Source organism: Engystomops pustulosus, chromosome 7, assembly GCF_040894005.1.
Source record: "Engystomops pustulosus chromosome 7, aEngPut4.maternal, whole genome shotgun sequence".
In the NCBI taxonomy this organism is placed as follows: Eukaryota; Metazoa; Chordata; class Amphibia; order Anura; family Leptodactylidae; genus Engystomops; species Engystomops pustulosus.
The window spans coordinates 138,850,046-138,874,044 of NC_092417.1; the positions used below are offsets into that span (position 1 = coordinate 138,850,046).

Below are 23,999 nucleotides of genomic sequence, written 5' to 3' on the forward strand. Positions count from 1 at the left end.
CCCACCACTTTCATATTGTTCTCCAACTGGGCCATAAACTTTTCTGGCAACTATGCTTTTGCCGCCAACTCAGAGGTTTAAGGTTCCAAAAGCTGGGGGTGGTATTCTAAAAGTTTAGCGAAATATTGAGAGGTAACTCAGGAGCAGTTTGAAAGATCTAGAAGTTGATTGTCCAATGACACAGAAGGGCTGGGATGAACATGTCCTGTGAAAAATGGACATACTAAAGAAGAGTCATGTCAAATGTTGACATTTTTGATAACATTATATTAGAAAAGCGGTTACATTGCAAAACCCTATGATTTGGACGCTATGATTTTTTTCCTTCCCGGCAGGAAACCCATATAAGCTACCATCGTGTGATCTCTGTTGTTTTGGACAGCAGTACTCACCTTGTTTCCAACATCATACGCAATTTGATCAAGGTCATCGCGTTGCCAAGGCTTGTCATGGAACTAATGCCTCCCCGTGCCCACAAACTGTAGGTTTCCATGGTGTAACGGTTAGCGCTCTGGACTTTGAATCCAGCGATCCGAGTTCAAATCTCGGTGGAACCTTTAAGAAATTCCTTCAGCCAAAGATTGTTTTCATGACTTTTGGGGCAGAGATTGAGTTAAAAATCAAGACCTTTATTTCATGACCCCAAACATGCTGATAAAAGGTTCAAAAGGGACACTCTTCTGCACGTCTATGGTTTTCCCAATGAAACCATCAGTTTACTTCTTAGTGCAGCCAGAAGACTCCCATTCAAACAGAGTGCTTGGGGAACAATCAACCCTGATCTAGGATGTTAAGCTGTGTAGCAAAGGGAATGAAACCCATGCATCTGGCTTCCTGCATGTAGTAGTCGTGGCCGAGTGGTTAAGGCGATGGACTTGAAATCCATTGGGGTCTCCCCGCGCAGGTTCAAATCCTGCCGACTACGTCTAAGTTTTCTGTCCTTAGAGCATAGCATTGCTAGACTAAATCTTTCTCTTTGAACCCCTCTGTCCAGCGTGCAAGTTTCCAGAGATGAGAAAGTACAATCCCTTTTGCAAAAAGCTATGAAGTAGCTTTTGACTTGCAAAATGTGTAGCGCCTTCCGAATGATAAGCTTTAAATGTCTGCCTGTATATAGCTTTAGGGGTCTTTTTTAATTTCTACCCCATTACCAGGCAAAGGATACAGTAATGTGATTATAAGACAGATTCGGAGATGATTTTAAGACAACCCTTGTCGTACGACCACAGCACCTTTAGAAAGCCTATAGAACAAGATTTTTACAAAATTGGTCGTCCTAGTGAAAAATAAGCTTTTCCAAATGTTAATTGTTTGAAATTGAAACATGTTTTCTGATTTCATGTCCTTAAACATTTCATCATTTTGTGTGGCTTTTGTTCCCCTTCTTTCTTGACAGGAAGCTACTGTGAACACATAAGACAATTTCCTTCACCCCTTGCAATTGAAGAAGACAGTTACCTCCCACCACTTTCATATTGTTCTCCAACTGGGCCATAAACTTTTCTGGCAACTATGCTTTTGCCTGCCATCTCAGAGGTTTAAGGTTCCAAAAGCTGGGGGTGGTATTCTAAAAGTTTAGCGAAATATTGAGAGGTAACTCAGGAGCAGTTTGAAAGATCTAGAAGTTGATTGTCCAATGACACAGAAGGGCTGGGATGAACATGTCCTGTGAAAAATGGACATACTAAAGAAGAGTCATGTCAAATGTTGACATTTTTGATAACATTATATTAGAAAAGCGGTTACATTGCAAAACCCTATGATTTGGACGCTATGATTTTTTTCCTTCCCGGCAGGAAACCCATATAAGCTACCATCGTGTGATCTCTGTTGTTTTGGACAGCAGTACTCACCCTGTTTCCAACATCATACGCAATTTGATTAAGTTCATCGCGTTGCCAAGGCTTGTCATGGAACTAATGCCTCCCCGTGCCCACAGACTGTAAGGTTCCATGGTGTAACGGTTAGCACTCTGGACTTTGAATCCAGCGATCCGAGTTCAAATCTCGGTGGAACCTTTAAGAAATTCCTTCAGCCAAAGATTGTTTTCATGACTTTTGGGGCAGAGATTGAGTTAAAAATCAAGACCTTTATTTCATGACCCCAAACATGCTGATAAAAGGTTCAAAAGGGACACTCTTCTGCACGTCTATGGTTTTCCCAATGAAACCATCAGTTTACTTCTTAGTGCAGCCAGAAGACTCCCATTCAAACAGAGTGCTTGGGGAACAATCAACCCTGATCTAGGATGTTAAGCTATGTAGCAAAGGTAATGAAACTCATGCATCTGGCTTCCTGCATGTAGTAGTCGTGGCCGAGTGGTTAAGGCGATGGACTTGAAATCCATTGGGGTCTCCCCGCGCAGGTTCAAATCCTGCCGACTACGTCTAAGTTTTCTGTCCTTAGAGCATAGCATTGCTAGACTAAATCTTTCTCTTTGAACCCCTCTGTCCAGCGTGCAAGTTTCCAGAGATGAGAAAGTACAATCCCTTTTGCAAAAAGCTATGAAGTAGCTTTTGACTTGCAAAATGTGTAGCGCCTTCCGAATGATAAGCTTTAAATGTCTGCCTGTATATAGCTTTAGGGGTCTTTTTTAATTTCTACCCCATTACCAGGCAAAGGATACAGTAATGTGATTATAAGACAGATTCGGAGATGATTTTAAGACAACCCTTGTCGTACGACCACAGCACCTTTAGAAAGCCTATAGAACAAGATTTTTACAAAATTGGTCGTCCTAGTGAAAAATAAGCTTTTCCAAATGTTAATTGTTTGAAATTGAAACATGTTTTCTGATTTCATGTCCTTAAACATTTCATCATTTTGTGTGGCTTTTGTTCCCCTTCTTTCTTGACAGGAAGCTACTGTGAACACATAAGACAATTTCCTTCACCCCTTGCAATTGAAGAAGACAGTTACCTCCCACCACTTTCATATTGTTCTCCAACTGGGCCATAAACTTTTCTGGCAACTATGCTTTTGCCTGCCATCTCAGAGGTTTAAGGTTCCAAAAGCTGGGGGTGGTATTCTAAAAGTTTAGCGAAATATTGAGAGGTAACTCAGGAGCAGTTTGAAAGATCTAGAAGTTGATTGTCCAATGACACAGAAGGGCTGGGATGAACATGTCCTGTGAAAAATGGACATACTAAAGAAGAGTCATGTCAAATGTTGACATTTTTGATAACATTATATTAGAAAAGCGGTTACATTGCAAAACCCTATGATTTGGACGCTATGATTTTTTTCCTTCCCGGCAGGAAACCCATATAAGCTACCATCGTGTGATCTCTGTTGTTTTGGACAGCAGTACTCACCCTGTTTCCAACATCATACGCAATTTGATTAAGTTCATCGCGTTGCCAAGGCTTGTCATGGAACTAATGCCTCCCCGTGCCCACAGACTGTAAGGTTCCATGGTGTAACGGTTAGCACTCTGGACTTTGAATCCAGCGATCCGAGTTCAAATCTCGGTGGAACCTTTAAGAAATTCCTTCAGCCAAAGATTGTTTTCATGACTTTTGGGGCAGAGATTGAGTTAAAAATCAAGACCTTTATTTCATGACCCCAAACATGCTGATAAAAGGTTCAAAAGGGACACTCTTCTGCACGTCTATGGTTTTCCCAATGAAACCATCAGTTTACTTCTTAGTGCAGCCAGAAGACTCCCATTCAAACAGAGTGCTTGGGGAACAATCAACCCTGATCTAGGATGTTAAGCTGTGTAGCAAAGGGAATGAAACCCATGCATCTGGCTTCCTGCATGTAGTAGTCGTGGCCGAGTGGTTAAGGCGATGGACTTGAAATCCATTGGGGTCTCCCCGCGCAGGTTCAAATCCTGCCGACTACGTCTAAGTTTTCTGTCCTTAGAGCATAGCATTGCTAGACTAAATCTTTCTCTTTGAACCCCTCTGTCCAGCGTGCAAGTTTCCAGAGATGAGAAAGTACAATCCCTTTTGCAAAAAGCTATGAAGTAGCTTTTGACTTGCAAAATGTGTAGCGCCTTCCGAATGATAAGCTTTAAATGTCTGCCTGTATATAGCTTTAGGGGTCTTTTTTAATTTCTACCCCATTACCAGGCAAAGGATACAGTAATGTGATTATAAGACAGATTCGGAGATGATTTTAAGACAACCCTTGTCGTATGACCACAGCACCTTTAGAAAGCCTATAGAACAAGATTTTTACAAAATTGGTCGTCCTAGTGAAAAATAAGCTTTTCCAAATGTTAATTGTTTGAAATTGAAACATGTTTTCTGATTTCATGTCCTTAAACATTTCATCATTTTGTGTGGCTTTTGTTCCCCTTCTTTCTTGACAGGAAGCTACTGTGAACACATAAGACAATTCCCTTCACCCCTTGCAATTGAAGAAGACAGTTACCTCCCACCACTTTCATATTGTTCTCCAACTGGGCCATAAACTTTTCTGGCAACTATGCTTTTGCCTGCCATCTCAGAGGTTTAAGGTTCCAAAAGCTGGGGGTGGTATTCTAAAAGTTTAGCGAAATATTGAGAGGTAACTCAGGAGCAGTTTGAAAGATCTAGAAGTTGATTGTCCAATGACACAGAAGGGCTGGGATGAACATGTCCTGTGAAAAATGGACATACTAAAGAAGAGTCATGTCAAATGTTGACATTTTTGATAACATTATATTAGAAAAGCGGTTACATTGCAAAACCCTATGATTTGGACGCTATGATTTTTTTCCTTCCCGGCAGGAAACCCATATAAGCTACCATCGTGTGATCTCTGTTGTTTTGGACAGCAGTACTCACCCTGTTTCCAACATCATACGCAATTTGATCAAGTTCATCGCGTTGCCAAGGCTTGTCATGGAACTAATGCCTCCCCGTGCCCACAGACTGTAAGGTTCCATGGTGTAACGGTTAGCACTCTGGACTTTGAATCCAGCGATCCGAGTTCAAATCTCGGTGGAACCTTTAAGAAATTCCTTCAGCCAAAGATTGTTTTCATGACTTTTGGGGCAGAGATTGAGTTAAAAATCAAGACCTTTATTTCATGACCCCAAACATGCTGATAAAAGGTTCAAAAGGGACACTCTTCTGCACGTCTATGGTTTTCCCAATGAAACCATCAGTTTACTTCTTAGTGCAGCCAGAAGACTCCCATTCAAACAGAGTGCTTGGGGAACAATCAACCCTGATCTAGGATGTTAAGCTGTGTAGCAAAGGGAATGAAACCCATGCATCTGGCTTCCTGCATGTAGTAGTCGTGGCCGAGTGGTTAAGGCGATGGACTTGAAATCCATTGGGGTCTCCCCGCGCAGGTTCAAATCCTGCCGACTACGTCTAAGTTTTCTGTCCTTAGAGCATAGCATTGCTAGACTAAATCTTTCTCTTTGAACCCCTCTGTCCAGCGTGCAAGTTTCCAGAGATGAGAAAGTACAATCCCTTTTGCAAAAAGCTATGAAGTAGCTTTTGACTTGCAAAATGTGTAGCGCCTTCCGAATGATAAGCTTTAAATGTCTGCCTGTATATAGCTTTAGGGGTCTTTTTTAATTTCTACCCCATTACCAGGCAAAGGATACAGTAATGTGATTATAAGACAGATTCGGAGATGATTTTAAGACAACCCTTGTCGTACGACCACAGCACCTTTAGAAAGCCTATAGAACAAGATTTTTACAAAATTGGTCGTCCTAGTGAAAAATAAGCTTTTCCAAATGTTAATTGTTTGAAATTGAAACATGTTTTCTGATTTCATGTCCTTAAACATTTCATCATTTTGTGTGGCTTTTGTTCCCCTTCTTTCTTGACAGGAAGCTACTGTGAACACATAAGACAATTTCCTTCACCCCTTGCAATTGAAGAAGACAGTTACCTCCCACCACTTTCATATTGTTCTCCAACTGGGCCATAAACTTTTCTGGCAACTATGCTTTTGCCTGCCATCTCAGAGGTTTAAGGTTCCAAAAGCTGGGGGTGGTATTCTAAAAGTTTAGCGAAATATTGAGAGGTAACTCAGGAGCAGTTTGAAAGATCTAGAAGTTGATTGTCCAATGACACAGAAGGGCTGGGATGAACATGTCCTGTGAAAAATGGACATACTAAAGAAGAGTCATGTCAAATGTTGACATTTTTGATAACATTATATTAGAAAAGCGGTAACATTGCAAAACCCTATGATTTGGACGCTATGATTTTTTTCCTTCCCGGCAGGAAACCCATATAAGCTACCATCGTGTGATCTCTGTTGTTTTGGACAGCAGTACTCACCCTGTTTCCAACATCATACGCAATTTGATTAAGTTCATCGCGTTGCCAAGGCTTGTCATGGAACTAATGCCTCCCCGTGCCCACAGACTGTAAGGTTCCATGGTGTAACGGTTAGCACTCTGGACTTTGAATCCAGCGATCCGAGTTCAAATCTCGGTGGAACCTTTAAGAAATTCCTTCAGCCAAAGATTGTTTTCATGACTTTTGGGGCAGAGATTGAGTTAAAAATCAAGACCTTTATTTCATGACCCCAAACATGCTGATAAAAGGTTCAAAAGGGACACTCTTCTGCACGTCTATGGTTTTCCCAATGAAACCATCAGTTTACTTCTTAGTGCAGCCAGAAGACTCCCATTCAAACAGAGTGCTTGGGGAACAATCAACCCTGATCTAGGATGTTAAGCTGTGTAGCAAAGGGAATGAAACCCATGCATCTGGCTTCCTGCATGTAGTAGTCGTGGCCGAGTGGTTAAGGCGATGGACTTGAAATCCATTGGGGTCTCCCCGCGCAGGTTCAAATCCTGCCGACTACGTCTAAGTTTTCTGTCCTTAGAGCATAGCATTGCTAGACTAAATCTTTCTCTTTGAACCCCTCTGTCCAGCGTGCAAGTTTCCAGAGATGAGAAAGTACAATCCCTTTTGCAAAAAGCTATGAAGTAGCTTTTGACTTGCAAAATGTGTAGCGCCTTCCGAATGATAAGCTTTAAATGTCTGCCTGTATATAGCTTTAGGGGTCTTTTTTAATTTCTACCCCATTACCAGGCAAAGGATACAGTAATGTGATTATAAGACAGATTCGGAGATGATTTTAAGACAACCCTTGTCGTACGACCACAGCACCTTTAGAAAGCCTATAGAACAAGATTTTTACAAAATTGGTCGTCCTAGTGAAAAATAAGCTTTTCCAAATGTTAATTGTTTGAAATTGAAACATGTTTTCTGATTTCATGTCCTTAAACATTTCATCATTTTGTGTGGCTTTTGTTCCCCTTCTTTCTTGACAGGAAGCTACTGTGAACACATAAGACAATTTCCTTCACCCCTTGCAATTGAAGAACACAGTTACCTCCCACCACTTTCATATTGTTCTCCAACTGGGCCATAAACTTTTCTGGCAACTATGCTTTTGCCTGCCATCTCAGAGGTTTAAGGTTCCAAAAGCTGGGGGTGGTATTCTAAAAGTTTAGCGAAATATTGAGAGGTAACTCAGGAGCAGTTTGAAAGATCTAGAAGTTGATTGTCCAATGACACAGAAGGGCTGGGATGAACATGTCCTGTGAAAAATGGACATACTAAAGAAGAGTCATGTCAAATGTTGACATTTTTGATAACATTATATTAGAAAAGCGGTTACATTGCAAAACCCTATGATTTGGACGCTATGATTTTTTTCCTTCCCGGCAGGAAACCCATATAAGCTACCATCGTGTGATCTCTGTTGTTTTGGACAGCAGTACTCACCCTGTTTCCAACATCATACGCAATTTGATTAAGTTCATCGCGTTGCCAAGGCTTGTCATGGAACTAATGCCTCCCCGTGCCCACAGACTGTAAGGTTCCATGGTGTAACGGTTAGCACTCTGGACTTTGAATCCAGCGATCCGAGTTCAAATCTCGGTGGAACCTTTAAGAAATTCCTTCAGCCAAAGATTGTTTTCATGACTTTTGGGGCAGAGATTGAGTTAAAAATCAAGACCTTTATTTCATGACCCCAAACATGCTGATAAAAGGTTCAAAAGGGACACTCTTCTGCACGTCTATGGTTTTCCCAATGAAACCATCAGTTTACTTCTTAGTGCAGCCAGAAGACTCCCATTCAAACAGAGTGCTTGGGGAACAATCAACCCTGATCTAGGATGTTAAGCTGTGTAGCAAAGGGAATGAAACCCATGCATCAGGCTTCCTGCATGTAGTAGTCGTGGCCGAGTGGTTAAGGCGATGGACTTGAAATCCATTGGGGTCTCCCCGCGCAGGTTCAAATCCTGCCGACTACGTCTAAGTTTTCTATCCTTAGAGCATAGCATTGCTAGACTAAATCTTTCTCTTTGAACCCCTCTGTCCAGCGTGCAAGTTTCCAGAGATGAGAAAGTACAATCCCTTTTGCAAAAAGCTATGAAGTAGCTTTTGACTTGCAAAATGTGTAGCGCCTTCCGAATGATAAGCTTTAAATGTCTGCCTGTATAAAGCTTTAGGGGTCTTTTTTAATTTCTACCCCATTACCAGGCAAAGGATACAGTAATGTGATTATAAGACAGATTCGGAGATGATTTTAAGACAACCCTTGTCGTATGACCACAGCACCTTTAGAAAGCCTATAGAACAAGATTTTTACAAAATTGGTCGTCCTAGTGAAAAATAAGCTTTTCCAAATGTTAATTGTTTGAAATTGAAACATGTTTTCTGATTTCATGTCCTTAAACATTTCATCATTTTGTGTGGCTTTTGTTCCCCTTCTTTCTTGACAGGAAGCTACTGTGAACACATAAGACAATTTCCTTCACCCCTTGCAATTGAAGAAGACAGTTACCTCCCACCACTTTCATATTGTTCTCCAACTGGGCCATAAACTTTTCTGGCAACTATGCTTTTGCCTGCCATCTCAGAGGTTTAAGGTTCCAAAAGCTGGGGGTGGTATTCTAAAAGTTTAGCGAAATATTGAGAGGTAACTCAGGAGCAGTTTGAAAGATCTAGAAGTTGATTGTCCAATGACACAGAAGGGCTGGGATGAACATGTCCTGTGAAAAATGGACATACTAAAGAAGAGTCATGTCAAATGTTGACATTTTTGATAACATTATATTAGAAAAGCGGTTACATTGCAAAACCCTATGATTTGGACGCTATGATTTTTTTCCTTCCCGGCAGGAAACCCATATAAGCTACCATCGTGTGATCTCTGTTGTTTTGGACAGCAGTACTCACCCTGTTTCCAACATCATACGCAATTTGATTAAGTTCATCGCGTTGCCAAGGCTTGTCATGGAACTAATGCCTCCCCGTGCCCACAGACTTTAAGGTTCCGTGGTGTAACGGTTAGCACTCTGGACTTTGAATCCAGCAATCCGAGTTCAAATCTCGGTGGAACCTTTAAGAAATTCCTTCAGCCAAAGATTGTTTTCATGACTTTTGGGGACGAGATTGAGTTAAAAATCAAGACCTTTATTTCATGACCCCAAACATGCTGATAAAAGGTTCAAAAGGGACACTCTTCTGCACGTCTATGGTTTTCCCAATGAAACCATCAGTTTACTTCTTAGTGCAGCCAGAAGACTCCCATTCAAACAGAGTGCTTGGGGAACAATCAACCCTGATCTAGGATGTTAAGCTGTGTAGCAAAGGGAATGAAACCCATGCAACTGGCTTCCTGCATGTAGTAGTCGTGGCCGAGTGGTTAAGGCGATGGACTTGAAATCCATTGGGGTCTCCCCGCGCAGGTTCAAATCCTGCCGACTACGTCTAAGTTTTCTGTCCTTAGAGCATAGCATTGCTAGACTAAATCTTTCTCTTTGAACCCCTCTGTCCAGCGTGCAAGTTTCCAGAGATGAGAAAGTACAATCCCTTTTGCAAAAAGCTATGAAGTAGCTTTTGACTTGCAAAATGTGTAGCGCCTTCCGAATGATAAGCTTTAAATGTCTTCCTGTATATAGCTTTAGGGGTCTTTTTTAATTTCTACCCCATTACCAGGCAAAGGATACAGTAATGTGATTATAAGACAGATTCGGAGATGATTTTAAGACAACCCTTGTCGTATGACCACAGCACCTTTAGAAAGCCTATAGAACAAGATTTTTACAAAATTGGTCGTCCTAGTGAAAAATAAGCTTTTCCAAATGTTAATTGTTTGAAATTGAAACATGTTTTCTGATTTCATGTCCTTAAACATTTCATCATTTTGTGTGGCTTTTGTTCCCCTTCTTTCTTGACAGGAAGCTACTGTGAACACATAAGACAATTTCCTTCACCCCTTGCAATTGAAGAAGACAGTTACCTCCCACCACTTTCATATTGTTCTCCAACTGGGCCATAAACTTTTCTGGCAACTATGCTTTTGCCTGCCATCTCAGAGGTTTAAGGTTCCAAAAGCTGGGGGTGGTATTCTAAAAGTTTAGCGAAATATTGAGAGGTAACTCAGGAGCAGTTTGAAAGATCTAGAAGTTGATTGTCCAATGACACAGAAGGGCTGGGATGAACATGTCCTGTGAAAAATGGACATACTAAAGAAGAGTCATGTCAAATGTTGACATTTTTGATAACATTATATTAGAAAAGCGGTTACATTGCAAAACCCTATGATTTCGACGCTATGATTTTTTTCCTTCCCGGCAGGAAACCCATATAAGCTACCATCGTGTGATCTCTGTTGTTTTGGACAGCAGTACTCACCCTGTTTCCAACATCATACGCAATTTGATTAAGTTCATCGCGTTGCCAAGGCTTGTCATGGAACTAATGCCTCCCCGTGCCCACAGACTGTAAGGTTCCATGGTGTAACGGTTAGCACTCTGGACTTTGAATCCAGCGATCCGAGTTCAAATCTCGGTGGAACCTTTAAGAAATTCCTTCAGCCAAAGATTGTTTTCATGACTTTTGGGGCAGAGATTGAGTTAAAAATCAAGACCTTTATTTCATGACCCCAAACATGCTGATAAAAGGTTCAAAAGGGACACTCTTCTGCACGTCTATGGTTTTCCCAATGAAACCATCAGTTTACTTCTTAGTGCAGCCAGAAGACTCCCATTCAAACAGAGTGCTTGGGGAACAATCAACCCTGATCTAGGATGTTAAGCTGTGTAGCAAAGGGAATGAAACCCATGCATCTGGCTTCCTGCATGTAGTAGTCGTGGCCGAGTGGTTAAGGCGATGGACTTGAAATCCATTGGGGTCTCCCCGCGCAGGTTCAAATCCTGCCGACTACGTCTAAGTTTTCTGTCCTTAGAGCATAGCATTGCTAGACTAAATCTTTCTCTTTGAACCCCTCTGTCCAGCGTGCAAGTTTCCAGAGATGAGAAAGTACAATCCCTTTTGCAAAAAGCTATGAAGTAGCTATTGACTTGCAAAATGTGTAGCGCCTTCCGAATGATAAGCTTTAAATGTCTGCCTGTATATAGCTTTAGGGGTCTTTTTTAATTTCTACCCCATTACCAGGCAAAGGATACAGTAATGTGATTATAAGACAGATTCGGAGATGATTTTAAGACAACCCTTGTCGTATGACCACAGCACCTTTAGAAAGCCTATAGAACAAGATTTTTACAAAATTGGTCGTCCTAGTGAAAAATAAGCTTTTCCAAATGTTAATTGTTTGAAATTGAAACATGTTTTCTGATTTCATGTCCTTAAACATTTCATCATTTTGTGTGGCTTTTGTTCCCCTTCTTTCTTGACAGGAAGCTACTGTGAACACATAAGACAATTCCCTTCACCCCTTGCAATTGAAGAAGACAGTTACCTCCCACCACTTTCATATTGTTCTCCAACTGGGCCATAAACTTTTCTGGCAACTATGCTTTTGCCTGCCATCTCAGAGGTTTAAGGTTCCAAAAGCTGGGGGTGGTATTCTAAAAGTTTAGCGAAATATTGAGAGGTAACTCAGGAGCAGTTTGAAAGATCTAGAAGTTGATTGTCCAATGACACAGAAGGGCTGGGATGAACATGTCCTTTGAAAAATGGACATACTAAAGAAGAGTTATGTCAAATGTCGACATTTTTGATAACATTATATTAGAAAAGCGGTTACATTGCAAAACCCTATGATTTGGACGCTATGATTTTTTTCCTTCCCGGCAGGAAACCCATATAAGCTACCATCGTGTGATCTCTGTTGTTTTGGACAGCAGTACTCACCCTGTTTCCAACATCATACGCAATTTGATCAAGGTCATCGCGTTGCCAAGGCTTGTCATGGAACTAATGCCTCCCCGTGCCCACAAACTGTAAGGTTCCATGGTGTAACGGTTAGCACTCTGGACTTTGAATCCAGCGATCCGAGTTCAAATCTCGGTGGAACTTTAAAGAAATTCCTTCAGCCAAAGATTGTTTTCATGACTTTTGGGGCAGAGATTGAGTTAAAAATCAAGACCTTTATTTCATGACCCCAAACATGCTGATAAAAGGTTCAAAAGGGACACTCTTCTGCACGTCTATGGTTTTCCCAATGAAACCATCAGTTTACTTCTTAGTGCAGCCAGAAGACTCCCATTCAAACAGAGTGCTTGGGGAACAATCAACCCTGATCTAGGATGTTAAGCTGTGTAGCAAAGGGAATGAAACCCATGCATCTGGCTTCCTGCATGTAGTAGTCGTGGCCGAGTGGTTAAGGCGATGGACTTGAAATCCATTGGGGTCTCCCCGCGCAGGTTCAAATCCTGCCGACTACGTCTAAGTTTTCTGTCCTTAGAGCATAGCATTGCTAGACTAAATCTTTCTCTTTGAACCCCTCTGTCCAGCGTGCAAGTTTCCAGAGATGAGAAAGTACAATCCCTTTTGCAAAAAGCTATGAAGTAGCTTTTGACTTGCAAAATGTGTAGCGCCTTCCGAATGATAAGCTTTAAATGTCTGCCTGTATATAGCTTTAGGGGTCTTTTTTAATTTCTACCCCATTACCAGGCAAAGGATACAGTAATGTGATTATAAGACAGATTCGGAGATGATTTTAAGACAACCCTTGTCGTATGACCACAGCACCTTTAGAAAGCCTATAGAACAAGATTTTTACAAAATTGGTCGTCCTAGTGAAAAATAAGCTTTTCCAAATGTTAATTGTTTGAAATTGAAACATGTTTTCTGATTTCATGTCCTTAAACATTTCATCATTTTGTGTGGCTTTTGTTCCCCTTCTTTCTTGACAGGAAGCTACTGTGAACACATAAGACAATTTCCTTCACCCCTTGCAATTGAAGAAGACAGTTACCTCCCACCACTTTCATATTGTTCTCCAACTGGGCCATAAACTTTTCTGGCAACTATGCTTTTGCCGCCAACTCAGAGGTTTAAGGTTCCAAAAGCTGGGGGTGGTATTCTAAAAGTTTAGCGAAATATTGAGAGGTAACTCAGGAGCAGTTTGAAAGATCTAGAAGTTGATTGTCCAATGACACAGAAGGGCTGGGATGAACATGTCCTGTGAAAAATGGACATACTAAAGAAGAGTCATGTCAAATGTTGACATTTTTGATAACATTATATTAGAAAAGCGGTTACATTGCAAAACCCTATGATTTGGACGCTATGATTTTTTTCCTTCCCGGCAGGAAACCCATATAAGCTACCATCGTGTGATCTCTGTTGTTTTGGACAGCAGTACTCACCCTGTTTCCAACATCATACGCAATTTGATCAAGGTCATCGCGTTGCCAAGGCTTGTCATGGAACTAATGCCTCCCCGTGCCCACAAACTGTAGGTTTCCATGGTGTAACGGTTAGCGCTCTGGACTTTGAATCCAGCGATCCGAGTTCAAATCTCGGTGGAACCTTTAAGAAATTCCTTCAGCCAAAGATTGTTTTCATGACTTTTGGGGCAGAGATTGAGTTAAAAATCAAGACCTTTATTTCATGACCCCAAACATGCTGATAAAAGGTTCAAAAGGGACACTCTTCTGCACGTCTATGGTTTTCCCAATGAAACCATCAGTTTACTTCTTAGTGCAGCCAGAAGACTCCCATTCAAACAGAGTGCTTGGGGAACAATCAACCCTGATCTAGGATGTTAAGCTGTGTAGCAAAGGGAATGAAACCCATGCATCTGGCTTCCTGCATGTAGTAGTCGTGGCCGAGTGGTTAAGGCGATGGACTTGAAATCCATTGGGGTCTCCCCGCGCAGGTTCAAATCCTGCCAACTACGTCTAAGTTTTCTGTCCTTAGAGCATAGCATTGCTAGACTAAATCTTTCTCTTTGAACCCCTCTGTCCAGCGTGCAAGTTTCCAGAGATGAGAAAGTACAATCCCTTTTGCAAAAAGCTATGAAGTAGCTTTTGACTTGCAAAATGTGTAGCGCCTTCCGAATGATAAGCTTTAAATGTCTGCCTGTATATAGCTTTAGGGGTCTTTTTTAATTTCTACCCCATTACCAGGCAAAGGATACAGTAATGTGATTATAAGACAAATTCGGAGATGATTTTAAGACAACCCTTGTCGTATGACCACAGCACCTTTAGAAAGCCTATAGAACAAGATTTTTACAAAATTGGTCGTCCTAGTGAAAAATAAGCTTTTCCAAATGTTAATTGTTTGAAATTGAAACATGTTTTCTGATTTCATGTCCTTAAACATTTCATCATTTTGTGTGGCTTTTGTTCCCCTTCTTTCTTGACAGGAAGCTACTGTGAACACATAAGACAATTCCCTTCACCCCTTGCAATTTAAGAAGACAGTTACCTCCCACCACTTTCATATTGTTCTCCAACTGGGCCATAAACTTTTCTGGCAACTATGCTTTTGCCTGCCATCTCAGAGGTTTAAGGTTCCAAAAGCTGGGGGTGGTATTCTAAAAGTTTAGCGAAATATTGAGAGGTAACTCAGGAGCAGTTTGAAAGATCTAGAAGTTGATTGTCCAATGACACAGAAGGGCTGGGATGAACATGTCCTGTGAAAAATGGACATACTAAAGAAGAGTCATGTCAAATGTTGACATTTTTGATAACATTATATTAGAAAATCGGTTACATTGCAAAACCCTATGATTTGGACGCTATGATTTTTTTCCTTCCCGGCAGGAAACCCATATAAGCTACCATCGTGTGATCTCTGTTGTTTTGGACAGCAGTACTCACCCTGTTTCCAACATCATACGCAATTTGATCAAGGTCATCGCGTTGCCAAGGCTTGTCATGGAACTAATGCCTCCCCGTGCCCACAGACTGTAAGGTTCCATGGTGTAACGGTTAGCACTCTGGACTTTGAATCCAGCTATCCGAGTTCAAATCTCGGTGGAACCTTTAAGAAATTCCTTCAGCCAAAGATTGTTTTCATGACTTTTGGGGCAGAGATTGAGTTAAAAATCAAGACCTTTATTTCATGACCCCAAACATGCTGATAAAAGGTTCAAAAGGGACACTCTTCTGCACGTCTATGGTTTTACCAATGAAACCATCAGTTTACTTCTTAGTGCAGCCAGAAGACTCCCATTCAAACAGAGTGCTTGGGGAACAATCAACCCTGATCTAGGATGTTAAGCTATGTAGCAAAGGTAATGAAACCCATGCATCTGGCTTCCTGCATGTAGTAGTCGTGGCCGAGTGGTTAAGGCGATGGACTTGAAATCCATTGGGGTCTCCCCGCGCAGGTTCAAATCCTGCCGACTACGTCTAAGTTTTCTGTCCTTAGAGCATAGCATTGCTAGACTAAATCTTTCTCTTTGAACCCCTCTGTCCAGCGTGCAAGTTTCCAGAGATGAGAAAGTACAATCCCTTTTGCAAAAAGCTATGAAGTAGCTTTTGACTTGCAAAATGTGTAGCGCCTTCCGAATGATAAGCTTTAAATGTCTGCCTGTATATAGCTTTAGGGGTCTTTTTTAATTTCTACCCCATTACCAGGCAAAGGATACAGTAATGTGATTATAAGACAGATTCGGAGATGATTTTAAGACAACCCTTGTCGTACGACCACAGCACCTTTAGAAAGCCTATAGAACAAGATTTTTACAAAATTGGTCGTCCTAGTGAAAAATAAGCTTTTCCAAATGTTAATTGTTTGAAATTGAAACATGTTTTCTGATTTCATGTCCTTAAACATTTCATCATTTTGTGTGGCTTTTGTTCCCCTTCTTTCTTGACAGGAAGCTACTGTGAACACATAAGACAATTTCCTTCACCCCTTGCAATTGAAGAAGACAGTTACCTCCCACCACTTTCATATTGTTCTCCAACTGGGCCATAAACTTTTCTGGCAACTATGCTTTTGCCTGCCATCTCAGAGGTTTAAGGTTCCAAAAGCTGGGGGTGGTATTCTAAAAGTTTAGCGAAATATTGAGAGGTAACTCAGGAGCAGTTTGAAAGATCTAGAAGTTGATTGTCCAATGACACAGAAGGGCTGGGATGAACATGTCCTGTGAAAAATGGACATACTAAAGAAGAGTCATGTCAAATGTTGACATTTTTGATAACATTATATTAGAAAAGCGGTTACATTGCAAAACCCTATGATTTGGACGCTATGATTTTTTTCCTTCCCGGCAGGAAACCCATATAAGCTACCATCGTGTGATCTCTGTTGTTTTGGACAGCAGTACTCACCCTGTTTCCAACATCATACGCAATTTGATTAAGTTCATCGCGTTGCCAAGGCTTGTCATGGAACTAATGCCTCCCCGTGCCCACAGACTGTAAGGTTCCATGGTGTAACGGTTAGCACTCTGGACTTTGAATCCAGCGATCCGAGTTCAAATCTCGGTGGAACCTTTAAGAAATTCCTTCAGCCAAAGATTGTTTTCATGACTTTTGGGGCAGAGATTGAGTTAAAAATCAAGACCTTTATTTCATGACCCCAAACATGCTGATAAAAGGTTCAAAAGGGACACTCTTCTGCACGTCTATGGTTTTCCCAATGAAACCATCAGTTTACTTCTTAGTGCAGCCAGAAGACTCCCATTCAAACAGAGTGCTTGGGGAACAATCAACCCTGATCTAGGATGTTAAGCTGTGTAGCAAAGGGAATGAAACCCATGCATCTGGCTTCCTGCATGTAGTAGTCGTGGCCGAGTGGTTAAGGCGATGGACTTGAAATCCATTGGGGTCTCCCCGCGCAGGTTCAAATCCTGCCGACTACGTCTAAGTTTTCTGTCCTTAGAGCATAGCATTGCTAGACTAAATCTTTCTCTTTGAACCCCTCTGTCCAGCGTGCAAGTTTCCAGAGATGAGAAAGTACAATCCCTTTTGCAAAAAGCTATGAAGTAGCTTTTGACTTGCAAAATGTGTAGCGCCTTCCGAATGATAAGCTTTAAATGTCTGCCTGTATATAGTTTTAGGGGTCTTTTTTAATTTCTACCCCATTACCAGGCAAAGGATACAGTAATGTGATTATAAGACAGATTCGGAGATGATTTTAAGACAACCCTTGTCGTACGACCACAGCACCTTTAGAAAGCCTATAGAACAAGATTTTTACAAAATTGGTCGTCCTAGTGAAAAATAAGCTTTTCCAAATGTTAATTGTTTGAAATTGAAACATGTTTTCTGATTTCATGTCCTTAAACATTTCATCATTTTGTGTGGCTTTTGTTCCCCTTCTTTCTTGACAGGAAGCTACTGTGAACACATAAGACAATTTCCTTCACCCCTTGCAATTGAAGAAGACAGTTACCTCCCACCACTTTCATATTGTTCTCCAACTGGGCCATAAACTTTTCTGGCAACTATGCTTTTGCCTGCCATCTCAGAGGTTTAAGGTTCCAAAAGCTGGGGGTGGTATTCTAAAAGTTTAGCGAAATATTGAGAGGTAACTCAGGAGCAGTTTGAAAGATCTAGAAGTTGATTGTCCAATGACACAGAAGGGCTGGGATGAACATGTCCTGTGAAAAATGGACATACTAAAGAAGAGTCATGTCAAATGTTGACATTTTTGATAACATTATATTAGAAAAGCGGTAACATTGCAAAACCCTATGATTTGGACGCTATGATTTTTTTCCTTCCCGGCAGGAAACCCATATAAGCTACCATCGTGTGATCTCTGTTGTTTTGGACAGCAGTACTCACCCTGTTTCCAACATCATACGCAATTTGATTAAGTTCATCGCGTTGCCAAGGCTTGTCATGGAACTAATGCCTCCCCGTGCCCACAGACTGTAAGGTTCCATGGTGTAACGGTTAGCACTCTGGACTTTGAATCCAGCGATCCGAGTTCAAATCTCGGTGGAACCTTTAAGAAATTCCTTCAGCCAAAGATTGTTTTCATGACTTTTGGGGCAGAGATTGAGTTAAAAATCAAGACCTTTATTTCATGACCCCAAACATGCTGATAAAAGGTTCAAAAGGGACACTCTTCTGCACGTCTATGGTTTTCCCAATGAAACCATCAGTTTACTTCTTAGTGCAGCCAGAAGACTCCCATTCAAACAGAGTGCTTGGGGAACAATCAACCCTGATCTAGGATGTTAAGCTGTGTAGCAAAGGGAATGAAACCCATGCATCTGGCTTCCTGCATGTAGTAGTCGTGGCCGAGTGGTTAAGGCGATGGACTTGAAATCCATTGGGGTCTCCCCGCGCAGGTTCAAATCCTGCCGACTACGTCTAAGTTTTCTGTCCTTAGAGCATAGCATTGCTAGACTAAATCTTTCTCTTTGAACCCCTCTGTCCAGCGTGCAAGTTTCCAGAGATGAGAAAGTACAATCCCTTTTGCAAAAAGCTATGAAGTAGCTTTTGACTTGCAAAATGTGTAGCGCCTTCCGAATGATAAGCTTTAAATGTCTGCCTGTATATAGCTTTAGGGGTCTTTTTTAATTTCTACCCCATTACCAGGCAAAGGATACAGTAATGTGATTATAAGACAGATTCGGAGATGATTTTAAGACAACCCTTGTCGTATGACCACAGCACCTTTAGAAAGCCTATAGAACAAGATTTTTACAAAATTGGTCGTCCTAGTGAAAAATAAGCTTTTCCAAATGTTAATTGTTTGAAATTGAAACATGTTTTCTGATTTCATGTCCTTAAACATTTCATCATTTTGTGTGGCTTTTGTTCCCCTTCTTTCTTGACAGGAAGCTACTGTGAACACATAAGACAATTTCCTTCACCCCTTGCAATTGAAGAAGACAGTTACCTCCCACCACTTTCATATTGTTCTCCAACTGGGCCATAAACTTTTCTGGCAACTATGCTTTTGCCTGCCATCTCAGAGGTTTAAGGTTCCAAAAGCTGGGGGTGGTATTCTAAAAGTTTAGCGAAATATTGAGAGGTAACTCAGGAGCAGTTTGAAAGATCTAGAAGTTGATTGTCCAATGACACAGAAGGGCTGGGATGAACATGTCCTGTGAAAAATGGACATACTAAAGAAGAGTCATGTCAAATGTTGACATTTTTGATAACATTATATTAGAAAAGCGGTTACATTGCAAAACCCTATGATTTGGACGCTATGATTTTTTTCCTTCCCGGCAGGAAACCCATATAAGCTACCATCGTGTGATCTCTGTTGTTTTGGACAGCAGTACTCACCCTGTTTCCAACATCATACGCAATTTGATTAAGTTCATCGCGTTGCCAAGGCTTGTCATGGAACTAATGCCTCCCCGTGCCCACAGACTGTAAGGTTCCGTGGTGTAACGGTTAGCACTCTGGACTTTGAATCCAGCGATCCGAGTTCAAATCTCGGTGGAACCTTTAAGAAATTCCTTCAGCCAAAGATTGTTTTCATGACTTTTGGGGACGAGATTGAGTTAAAAATCAAGACCTTTATTTCATGACCCCAAACATGCTGATAAAAGGTTCAAAAGGGACACTCTTCTGTACGTCTATGGTTTTCCCAATGAAACCATCAGTTTACTTCTTAGTGCAGCCAGAAGACTCCCATTCAAACAGAGTGCTTGGGGAACAATCAACCCTGATCTAGGATGTTAAGCTGTGTAGCAAAGGGAATGAAACCCATGCAACCGGCTTCCTGCATGTAGTAGTTGTGGCCGAGTGGTTAAGGCGATGGACTTGAAATCCATTGGGGTCTCCCCGCGCAGGTTCAAATCCTGCCAACTACGTCTAAGTTTTCTGTCCTTAGAGCATAGCATTGCTAGACTAAATCTTTCTCTTTGAACCCCTCTGTCCAGCGTGCAAGTTTCCAGAGATGAGAAAGTACAATCCCTTTTGCAAAAAGCTATGAAGTAGCTTTTGACTTGCAAAATGTGTAGCGCCTTCCGAATGATAAGCTTTAAATGTCTTCCTGTATATAACTTTAGGGGTCTTTTTTAATTTCTACCCCATTACCAGGCAAAGGATACAGTAATGTGATTATAAGACAGATTCGGAGATGATTTTAAGACAACCCTTGTCGTATGACCACAGCACCTTTAGAAAGCCTATAGAACAAGATTTTTACAAAATTGGTCGTCCTAGTGAAAAATAAGCTTTTCCAAATGTTAATTGTTTGAAATTGAAACATGTTTTCTGATTTCATGTCCTTAAACATTTCATCATTTTGTGTGGCTTTTGTTCCCCTTCTTTCTTGACAGGAAGCTACTGTGAACACATAAGACAATTTCCTTCACCCCTTGCAATTGAAGAAGACAGTTACCTCCCACCACTTTCATATTGTTCTCCAACTGGGCCATAAACTTTTCTGGCAACTATGCTTTTGCCTGCCATCTCAGAGGTTTAAGGTTCCAAAAGCTGGGGGTGGTATTCTAAAAGTTTAGCGAAATATTGAGAGGTAACTCAGGAGCAGTTTGAAAGATCTAGAAGTTGATTGTCCAATGACACAGAAGGGCTGGGATGAACATGTCCTGTGAAAAATGGACATACTAAAGAAGAGTCATGTCAAATGTTGACATTTTTGATAACATTATATTAGAAAAGCGGTTACATTGCAAAACCCTATGATTTGGACGCTATGATTTTTTTCCTTCCCGGCAGGAAACCCATATAAGCTACCATCGTGTGATCTCTGTTGTTTTGGACAGCAGTACTCACCCTGTTTCCAACATCATACGCAATTTGATTAAGTTCATCGCGTTGCCAAGGCTTGTCATGGAACTAATGCCTCCCCGTGCCCACAGACTGTAAGGTTCCATGGTGTAACGGTTAGCACTCTGGACTTTGAATCCAGCGATCCGAGTTCAAATCTCGGTGGAACCTTTAAGAAATTCCTTCAGCCAAAGATTGTTTTCATGACTTTTGGGGCAGAGATTGAGTTAAAAATCAAGACCTTTATTTCATGACCCCAAACATGCTGATAAAAGGTTCAAAAGGGACACTCTTCTGCACGTCTATGGTTTTCCCAATGAAACCATCAGTTTACTTCTTAGTGCAGCCAGAAGACTCCCATTCAAACAGAGTGCTTGGGGAACAATCAACCCTGATCTAGGATGTTAAGCTGTGTAGCAAAGGGAATGAAACCCATGCATCTGGCTTCCTGCATGTAGTAGTCGTGGCCGAGTGGTTAAGGCGATGGACTTGAAATCCATTGGGGTCTCCCCGCGCAGGTTCAAATCCTGCCGACTACGTTTAAGTTTTCTGTCCTTAGAGCATAGCATTGCTAGACTAAATCTTTCTCTTTGAACCCCTCTGTCCAGCGTGCAAGTTTCCAGAGATGAGAAAGTACAATCCCTTTTGCAAAAAGCTATGAAGTAGCTTTTGACTTGCAAAATGTGTAGCGCCTTCCGAATGATAAGCTTTAAATGTCTGCCTGTATATAGCTTTAGGGGTCTTTTTTAATTTCTACCCCATTACCAGGCAAAGGATACAGTAATGTGATTATAAGACAGATTCGGAGATGATTTTAAGACAACCCTTGTCGTATGACCACAGCACCTTTAGAAAGCCTATAGAACAAGATTTTTACAAAATTGGTCATCCTAGTGAAAAATAAGCTTTTCCAAATGTTAACTGTTTGAAATTGAAACATGTTTTCTGATTTCATGTCCTTAAACATTTCATCATTTTGTGTGGCTTTTGTTCCCCTTCTTTCTTGACAGGAAGCTACTGTGAACACATAAGACAATTCCCTTCACCCCTTGCAATTGAAGAAGACAGTTACCTCCCACCACTTTCATATTGTTCTCCAACTGGGCCATAAACTTTTCTGGCAACTATGCTTTTGCCTGCCATCTCAGAGGTTTAAGGTTCCAAAAGCTGGGGGTGGTATTCTAAAAGTTTAGCGAAATATTGAGAGGTAACTCAGGAGCAGTTTGAAAGATCTAGAAGTTGATTGTCCAATGACACAGAAGGGCTGGGATGAACATGTCCTGTGAAAAATGGACATACTAAAGAAGAGTCATGTCAAATGTTGACATTTTTGATAACATTATATTAGAAAAGCGATTACATTGCAAAACCCTATGATTTGGATGCTATGATTTTTTTCCTTCCCGGCAGGAAACCCATATAAGCTACCATCGTGTGATCTCTGTTGTTTTGGACAGCAGTACTCACCCTGTTTCCAACATCATACGCAATTTGATCAAGTTCATCGCGTTGCCAAGGCTTGTCATGGAACTAATGCCTCCCCGTGACCACAGACTGTAAGGTTCCATGGTGTAACGGTTAGCACTCTGGACTTTGAATCCAGCGATCCGAGTTCAAATCTTGGTGGGACCTTTAAGAAATTCCTTCAGCCAAAGATTGTTTTCATGACTTTTGGGGCAGAGATTGAGTTAAAAATCAAGACCTTTATTTCATGACCCCAAACATGCTGATAAAAGGTTCAAAAGGGACACTCTTCTGCACGTCTATGGTTTTCCCAATGAAACCATCAGTTTACTTCTTAGTGCAGCCAGAAGACTCCCATTCAAACAGAGTGCTTGGGGAACAATCAACCCTGATCTAGGATGTTAAGCTGTGTAGCAAAGGGAATGAAACCCATGCATCTGGCTTCCTACATGGAGAAGTCGTGGCCGAGTGGTTAAGGCGATGGACTTGAAATCCATTGGGGTCTCCCCGCGCAGGTTCAAATCCTGCCGACTACGTCTAAGTTTTCTGTCCTGAGAGCATAGCATTGCTAGACTAAATCTTTCTCTTTGAACCCCTCTGTCCAGCGTGCAAGTTTCCACAGATGAGAAAGTACAATCTCTTTTGCAAAAAGCTATGAAGTAGCTTTTGACTTGCAAAATGTGTAGCGCCTTCCGAATGATAAGCTTTAAATGTCTGCCTGTATATAGCTTTAGGGGTCTTTTTTAATTTCTACCCCATTACCAGGCAAAGGATACAGTAATGTGATTATAAGACAGATTCGGAGATGATTTTAAGACAACCCTTGTCGTATGACCACAGCACCTTTAGAAAGCCTATAGAACAAGATTTTTACAAAATTGGTCGTCCTAGTGAAAAATAAGCTTTTCCAAATGTTAATTGTTTGAAATTGAAACATGTTTTCTGATTTCATGTCCTTAAACATTTCATCATTTTGTGTGGCTTTTGTTCCCCTTCTTTCTTGACAGGAAGCTACTGTGAACACATAAGACAATTCCCTTCACCCCTTGCAATTTAAGAAGACAGTTACCTCCCACCACTTTCATATTGTTCTCCAACTGGGCCATAAACTTTTCTGGCAACTATGCTTTTGCCTGCCATCTCAGAGGTTTAAGGTTCCAAAAGCTGGGGGTGGTATTCTAAAAGTTTAGCGAAATATTGAGAGGTAACTCAGGAGCAGTTTGAAAGATATAGAAGTTGATTGTCCAATGACACAGAAGGGCTGGGATGAACATGTCCTGTGAAAAATGGACATACTAAAGAAGAGTCATGTCAAATGTTGACATTTTTGATAACATTATATTAGAAAAGCGGTTACATTGCAAAACCCTATGATTTGGACGCTATGATTTTTTTCCTTCCCGGCAGGAAACCCATATAAGCTACCATCGTGTGATCTCTGTTGTTTTGGACAGCAGTACTAACCCTGTTTCCAACATCATATGCAATTTGATCAAGGTCATCGCGTTGCCAAGGCTTGTCATGGAACTAATGCCTCCCCGTGCCCACAGACTGTAGGGTTCCATGGTGTAACGGTTAGCACTCTGGACTTTGAATCCAGCGATCCGAGTTCAAATCTCGGTGGAACCTTTAAGAAATTCCTTCAGCCAAAGATTGTTTTCATGACTTTTGGGGCAGAGATTGAGTTAAAAATCAA

The 23,999-nt window shown here is 41.2% G+C and overlaps 33 non-coding genes across 33 annotated transcripts; all 33 read left to right on the forward strand.

Moving 5' to 3' along the window:
* The first annotated feature begins 484 nt into the window (after positions 1–484).
* On the forward strand, positions 485–557 carry TRNAQ-UUG (transfer RNA glutamine (anticodon UUG)). The gene has a single exon. It is a non-coding gene; the product is annotated as a tRNA-Gln (tRNA).
* A 286-nt stretch (positions 558–843) lies between these two features.
* TRNAS-UGA (transfer RNA serine (anticodon UGA)) lies at positions 844–925 on the forward strand. Its single transcript has one exon. It is a non-coding gene; the product is annotated as a tRNA-Ser (tRNA).
* Positions 926–1,946: 1,021 nt separating this feature from the next.
* On the forward strand, positions 1,947–2,018 carry TRNAQ-UUG (transfer RNA glutamine (anticodon UUG)). Its single transcript has one exon. It is a non-coding gene; the product is annotated as a tRNA-Gln (tRNA).
* A 286-nt stretch (positions 2,019–2,304) lies between these two features.
* On the forward strand, positions 2,305–2,386 carry TRNAS-UGA (transfer RNA serine (anticodon UGA)). Its single transcript has one exon. It is a non-coding gene; the product is annotated as a tRNA-Ser (tRNA).
* A 1,021-nt stretch (positions 2,387–3,407) lies between these two features.
* Positions 3,408–3,479, forward strand: TRNAQ-UUG (transfer RNA glutamine (anticodon UUG)). The gene has a single exon. It is a non-coding gene; the product is annotated as a tRNA-Gln (tRNA).
* A 286-nt stretch (positions 3,480–3,765) lies between these two features.
* On the forward strand, positions 3,766–3,847 carry TRNAS-UGA (transfer RNA serine (anticodon UGA)). The gene has a single exon. It is a non-coding gene; the product is annotated as a tRNA-Ser (tRNA).
* A 1,021-nt stretch (positions 3,848–4,868) lies between these two features.
* Positions 4,869–4,940, forward strand: TRNAQ-UUG (transfer RNA glutamine (anticodon UUG)). The gene has a single exon. It is a non-coding gene; the product is annotated as a tRNA-Gln (tRNA).
* Positions 4,941–5,226: 286 nt separating this feature from the next.
* TRNAS-UGA (transfer RNA serine (anticodon UGA)) lies at positions 5,227–5,308 on the forward strand. Its single transcript has one exon. It is a non-coding gene; the product is annotated as a tRNA-Ser (tRNA).
* Positions 5,309–6,329: 1,021 nt separating this feature from the next.
* On the forward strand, positions 6,330–6,401 carry TRNAQ-UUG (transfer RNA glutamine (anticodon UUG)). The gene has a single exon. It is a non-coding gene; the product is annotated as a tRNA-Gln (tRNA).
* A 286-nt stretch (positions 6,402–6,687) lies between these two features.
* On the forward strand, positions 6,688–6,769 carry TRNAS-UGA (transfer RNA serine (anticodon UGA)). The gene has a single exon. It is a non-coding gene; the product is annotated as a tRNA-Ser (tRNA).
* A 1,021-nt stretch (positions 6,770–7,790) lies between these two features.
* TRNAQ-UUG (transfer RNA glutamine (anticodon UUG)) lies at positions 7,791–7,862 on the forward strand. Its single transcript has one exon. It is a non-coding gene; the product is annotated as a tRNA-Gln (tRNA).
* Positions 7,863–8,148: 286 nt separating this feature from the next.
* On the forward strand, positions 8,149–8,230 carry TRNAS-UGA (transfer RNA serine (anticodon UGA)). Its single transcript has one exon. It is a non-coding gene; the product is annotated as a tRNA-Ser (tRNA).
* A 1,021-nt stretch (positions 8,231–9,251) lies between these two features.
* On the forward strand, positions 9,252–9,323 carry TRNAQ-UUG (transfer RNA glutamine (anticodon UUG)). The gene has a single exon. It is a non-coding gene; the product is annotated as a tRNA-Gln (tRNA).
* Positions 9,324–9,609: 286 nt separating this feature from the next.
* On the forward strand, positions 9,610–9,691 carry TRNAS-UGA (transfer RNA serine (anticodon UGA)). The gene has a single exon. It is a non-coding gene; the product is annotated as a tRNA-Ser (tRNA).
* Positions 9,692–10,712: 1,021 nt separating this feature from the next.
* TRNAQ-UUG (transfer RNA glutamine (anticodon UUG)) lies at positions 10,713–10,784 on the forward strand. The gene has a single exon. It is a non-coding gene; the product is annotated as a tRNA-Gln (tRNA).
* Positions 10,785–11,070: 286 nt separating this feature from the next.
* On the forward strand, positions 11,071–11,152 carry TRNAS-UGA (transfer RNA serine (anticodon UGA)). The gene has a single exon. It is a non-coding gene; the product is annotated as a tRNA-Ser (tRNA).
* Positions 11,153–12,173: 1,021 nt separating this feature from the next.
* Positions 12,174–12,245, forward strand: TRNAQ-UUG (transfer RNA glutamine (anticodon UUG)). Its single transcript has one exon. It is a non-coding gene; the product is annotated as a tRNA-Gln (tRNA).
* Positions 12,246–12,531: 286 nt separating this feature from the next.
* TRNAS-UGA (transfer RNA serine (anticodon UGA)) lies at positions 12,532–12,613 on the forward strand. The gene has a single exon. It is a non-coding gene; the product is annotated as a tRNA-Ser (tRNA).
* Positions 12,614–13,632: 1,019 nt separating this feature from the next.
* On the forward strand, positions 13,633–13,705 carry TRNAQ-UUG (transfer RNA glutamine (anticodon UUG)). The gene has a single exon. It is a non-coding gene; the product is annotated as a tRNA-Gln (tRNA).
* Positions 13,706–13,991: 286 nt separating this feature from the next.
* TRNAS-UGA (transfer RNA serine (anticodon UGA)) lies at positions 13,992–14,073 on the forward strand. Its single transcript has one exon. It is a non-coding gene; the product is annotated as a tRNA-Ser (tRNA).
* Positions 14,074–15,094: 1,021 nt separating this feature from the next.
* Positions 15,095–15,166, forward strand: TRNAQ-UUG (transfer RNA glutamine (anticodon UUG)). Its single transcript has one exon. It is a non-coding gene; the product is annotated as a tRNA-Gln (tRNA).
* Positions 15,167–15,452: 286 nt separating this feature from the next.
* On the forward strand, positions 15,453–15,534 carry TRNAS-UGA (transfer RNA serine (anticodon UGA)). Its single transcript has one exon. It is a non-coding gene; the product is annotated as a tRNA-Ser (tRNA).
* A 1,021-nt stretch (positions 15,535–16,555) lies between these two features.
* Positions 16,556–16,627, forward strand: TRNAQ-UUG (transfer RNA glutamine (anticodon UUG)). Its single transcript has one exon. It is a non-coding gene; the product is annotated as a tRNA-Gln (tRNA).
* A 286-nt stretch (positions 16,628–16,913) lies between these two features.
* On the forward strand, positions 16,914–16,995 carry TRNAS-UGA (transfer RNA serine (anticodon UGA)). The gene has a single exon. It is a non-coding gene; the product is annotated as a tRNA-Ser (tRNA).
* Positions 16,996–18,016: 1,021 nt separating this feature from the next.
* Positions 18,017–18,088, forward strand: TRNAQ-UUG (transfer RNA glutamine (anticodon UUG)). Its single transcript has one exon. It is a non-coding gene; the product is annotated as a tRNA-Gln (tRNA).
* Positions 18,089–18,374: 286 nt separating this feature from the next.
* TRNAS-UGA (transfer RNA serine (anticodon UGA)) lies at positions 18,375–18,456 on the forward strand. The gene has a single exon. It is a non-coding gene; the product is annotated as a tRNA-Ser (tRNA).
* A 1,021-nt stretch (positions 18,457–19,477) lies between these two features.
* On the forward strand, positions 19,478–19,549 carry TRNAQ-UUG (transfer RNA glutamine (anticodon UUG)). The gene has a single exon. It is a non-coding gene; the product is annotated as a tRNA-Gln (tRNA).
* A 286-nt stretch (positions 19,550–19,835) lies between these two features.
* On the forward strand, positions 19,836–19,917 carry TRNAS-UGA (transfer RNA serine (anticodon UGA)). Its single transcript has one exon. It is a non-coding gene; the product is annotated as a tRNA-Ser (tRNA).
* Positions 19,918–20,938: 1,021 nt separating this feature from the next.
* Positions 20,939–21,010, forward strand: TRNAQ-UUG (transfer RNA glutamine (anticodon UUG)). The gene has a single exon. It is a non-coding gene; the product is annotated as a tRNA-Gln (tRNA).
* Positions 21,011–21,296: 286 nt separating this feature from the next.
* On the forward strand, positions 21,297–21,378 carry TRNAS-UGA (transfer RNA serine (anticodon UGA)). The gene has a single exon. It is a non-coding gene; the product is annotated as a tRNA-Ser (tRNA).
* A 1,021-nt stretch (positions 21,379–22,399) lies between these two features.
* On the forward strand, positions 22,400–22,471 carry TRNAQ-UUG (transfer RNA glutamine (anticodon UUG)). Its single transcript has one exon. It is a non-coding gene; the product is annotated as a tRNA-Gln (tRNA).
* Positions 22,472–22,757: 286 nt separating this feature from the next.
* TRNAS-UGA (transfer RNA serine (anticodon UGA)) lies at positions 22,758–22,839 on the forward strand. Its single transcript has one exon. It is a non-coding gene; the product is annotated as a tRNA-Ser (tRNA).
* A 1,021-nt stretch (positions 22,840–23,860) lies between these two features.
* On the forward strand, positions 23,861–23,932 carry TRNAQ-UUG (transfer RNA glutamine (anticodon UUG)). Its single transcript has one exon. It is a non-coding gene; the product is annotated as a tRNA-Gln (tRNA).
* Positions 23,933–23,999: the final 67 nt, after the last annotated feature.